At 36.1% G+C, this 4,156-nt stretch overlaps 1 pseudogene; it reads left to right on the top strand.

The window, feature by feature from the left end:
- Positions 1 to 240: 240 nt before the first annotated feature.
- LOC149247056 (calcineurin-binding protein 1-like) lies at positions 241 to 3,222 on the top strand (annotated as a pseudogene).
- Positions 3,223 to 4,156: the final 934 nt, after the last annotated feature.

A 4,156-nucleotide genomic window follows, 5' to 3' on the forward strand; every position in this document is an offset into this window, starting at 1 on the left:
CACGTTTCTACCTTTTGGAAATGGACGTTCAAATCTCGATTACAATGAGCTTGTGCGACAGGTTGCCTTAAAGAAATTTGATGCAGTAGTTGCTGACATTAGTATAATAGGCTCAAACAAATTTTGAGCTTTTAAATATTCTCCCACTTGCAAGTGCAAAAGAGCTTCCTGATATGTTTGTGTCAAACGAAATTTGTGAGCTTATTTTGTCCGTGCCAACTGCTCCCATTTTCTCTTTGACTCCGTGTCATTGATGAAAAGGATGTTGTTGTCTGGAATCAATTAGGAACATTATCATGTGCCTTAAGCTCATTGAATATAGCTCGTAGGGCCTTTGAACAATGTCTCAAATGCATTCCTAAAAACTGGAATTGTATGGAGATGGTCTTGGAGGTGCTGATTGTGATTGGAGATGAAGTTGTTTGCCTTTCAGTTTCAAAACTACTCCTCAAAAAATGGCCTTCACATTCACGTGCTTGTCTTGTTAAATATGTGATTGGGGAGTCACCATCAGTTCCATTTCAGATACATGGCATTAATAAACAAGAGCCAAAACACGTTAGTTTATGTTTCCCTGAGAAGAGGAAAATTGCAGATGTTGAAGAGAATGAAAATTGTTCAAAGAAAAGAAAAATTGAGCAAGTGGAACTGCACTTACCAGAGGCTTCGTGGGGTGCACTTATAGATGCATTATTAAATGTTATAAAGTCAAAGTTGCCTAATAATAGTGGGCCTAAGAATGAATTTGAGGGAGTCGCCTGTTGTAGTGATAACAAATGGTTGATAAATGGTAAAGTTAAATTTCTAGTGAGAAACATGGAGATAACTAAGAGGAATTCAAATTCACACATCTTTGACATGCAACGATGTTCTTCAGGGGGTGTAAGGAACAACAGTATGGGAACCGATGCACCGTTAGAATGTGTATCTGAAGATTTTGTTGATCCTTGTATAGACAAAGGGATAGGCACAGTTTGAATCTACAGAGACGGGCCCTTTATTGTAAACAACAATGAGATGGCCTATACTATTAAAGAAAGGGATGTTTCAAAAGATGAAGAACCTCCCAAGAAAGTGGTAGTACACGACTTAGGAGTCATAAATGTGAGAGAGAAGAATGAGATATAGACAAAGTTAAGGAGTGGGTTGAACTTTTAAGGAAGATGTTGGATCCATATATTGTTTGTGACGTGATACAAATAAATTGCTCTAATAAAGCTGAAAATTTTGCTATCATAAATTCAGAAAAGATAGGCAAAAGTACAAATCATATAGATTTTGGTGATTCAAATATGATGAAATTCCTTGTAGAAAATACTAGTAATCAGTGTTTACCATATAAGAGAATTGCTTCTAGAAAAGGTATCAGTGAGAAATTTATGCTATTAGGATAGCTTTTATGGATTAATCGAGATTGATAAATTAACAAGGCAATGGAATAAAGATAAAACTTCTTATAGTAGTCTTTTTCTAGCAAAACTTTATTCTGGTCTTGCAACATCTTGTACTGAAGAATCCAAAAGTACTGATCTCATTAATGAATCAACATATCATCTTTGTAAAGTAGTGGACTCAGTTGCTATGGGTATGCCTATTTACAATTTTGTAAGCGTTAAAAATGATGTTATAGCAGAGGAGTCCTCTCAGTTGATATATTTTCCTAAGATAGGTTTAGAGTTTCAAGACAGGCTAGATTCTAAGAACATGGTTGAGTCATGCAATTCATTTTCAGCAGCCATTATGGTATCATACATTTTAATAGAGACAGATAATAAGTGCACTGAATTTGAAAAAAGTAGGTCAGAAGTTAGGATTAAGTGATTATGACTTAACGCTTGACTGGTCCTTTTGGGTTCGTCACCATTGGTTATGTGGCCACTTGTGGACCTTTTGTAAAGAGTTTCAGAGGTGCTTTTCTCTCCTAAATAGTAACCAGCATGCAAATAGTAATGGAGGCACCGTTATGCTTCTTTATTGCAGGGTTGATAAGGAAATCTCATTGGAAAGAGTTAGGCATGAACTTCAGTTATTGGAAGTTTAAACATTGGTTAAGGGGTCATCTTCTAAGATGCTTAATAGTGGGAAATATTCAAAATTGATCAAGTTGCTTTCTCCAGTTATACTCTCCAACAATAAAAAATTATTTGTTCAAACACGGGGTGCAAACAAGGTTTGTGTTGTGGATTCTTCAATTTAGTTGACTGCTTTGGATATGCTAATCTTGGCATGTGAAAAAACTATTCCAAAGGACCTTGCGGGAGTGTTGAAATTCCATAAGCAAAGATTAGAAATTTTTTGTCTTGCTGCTGGGATTGTAGAAATACCAGCACCAGGAAATGTGATGGAGAAGGCCTCAACACTTGATGATTGCAACCTTACATTTGAATTGGAGCGGGAAGAATCTAGGAATGGTCATTTGAACAAAATGACCATTGATGAAGTGAAGTCAATATCTAGATGTGCATCTCGTATAAGAGAAGAGATTGAAGAGAGTGAGACTCAGACATCTTTTGATATCCCTACCACATTACTTGGCAATGTTTTCTCTTGATTATTATGTGTCATGTCATCAGAGGACTTCCTTCTCTGAAGTGCTCTGGTTTAGCAGTTGTGGATCCTAACGAACAAATAGAAAGTAGTTGTTTTGTTGATGTAGTTGTTGTCTTTTGCAAACTTCAAAATTTGGACTTCAGTGACCCTGTGAAAAAGCAGGTTGAGCTACTTGTAACAGTGCATGAATTACTTGCAGATCATGGGCTTTGTTGTGCTGGAAAACATTGTGAGGGCGATGAAGGGGCATTTATGAAATTATCTATCAAGCATATTTTGGCATTGGAGATAAAACTGAAAACAAGTCTTAATTATGCAAATTTCCCAAATTTTGTAAAGCAAAGAACAAATCATAAAACTGAGAATTCCCATATTAACAGTAAGTTTCCCAAGGCATCAACTAGAAACCAATGTTTTGATGATCATGATTTCATTTTGATAGAAGAGGAAAATAATTCTGTTGGGAGCAATTTTAGCACGGAGAAAACTATTGCATGTGCTTTTGGAACAAAAGTTGGAAATGCTGAGAGTATTGATGAAAGGGTGAAAGGTTCTGATACTTGTAAAATGTCGCACAAAATGATAAACACTGGACTGGGGGATGGTGGAGATAATCTTGGTGATGTTGAAAGGAAGAAGGTATATTTGGGTATTGATAATGCATTGGATTAGAGTTTCTTCTGCTTGTATGGTTTGAATCTCAAAAGTGGTTTAGACACATCAAACGAAGATGATCTAGTTGTTCCCAGAAACACGAGTCTTGGAGACTATCAAACAAAGGAACAATGTGTTGATGTATTTAAATATATTTTACCATACGCTGATAAAGTACAGTGGAGACAATATGAGTTATGCTATCAACGATGGTTTCGTTTCATTTTCAGAAGAGATTGTCAGTACAAATTTTGTGCACAATGAGTCAATGGAGTATGAATCTTACGAGTACCAATGCTATTAAAGTTCCAAAATCCTTGAGCTCTAAATCGATGGACTCTCGGGAGGATAAAATGCACGAGGCTTAAGGCAGTGGGTGCTCCGACAAGGCAGATTTATTACACTACCCATCGAAGAGATCGACGGCTAGGGTTTGTTACGTCATCATCTTCCCTTCATTCTGGAAACTGCTAAGGGTGCTACCATGGGTGGTTTATGGTTTCCAAAACACCGTACATAGTTTATGCCGATAACTATAAACACAAAACCTGGAGCCGATGCCTATACATCATTTAACTTATGTGCTAATCATGGAAACCTCCAATTGTATTGTTATTAAATTAGCATATTCTTTTTATTTTAAAAGTGGCCCCGCAAAGATGTTTGTAAACATTTATAAAGGGGTTATTATACGGTACATCTTTTAAAAGGAAACAGTTTTCGTAATTGTAACGAGAAATAGTTTTCAAACTGATTATAATAGTGAGACAGTTATGGCCAGCAGCCAGAATAAAATACCAACAGTGAGACATTAGAGGGGTTCAGAAGGGCACAGTGACCTATGATTGGCATTGTAAACAAAAATTCTCTTTGAAATTTAAATATATATTGTAGTGTTATTCGAGTATTGGGAAGTTGTAGTTATTGTTTTTCTCTTATGTTTCAACATTTA

Source organism: Pinus tabuliformis, chromosome 7, assembly GCF_031772625.1.
Source record: "Pinus tabuliformis cultivar Carrire ecotype Pingquan chromosome 7, CPIR1, whole genome shotgun sequence".
NCBI lineage: Eukaryota > Viridiplantae > Streptophyta > Pinopsida > Pinales > Pinaceae > Pinus > Pinus tabuliformis.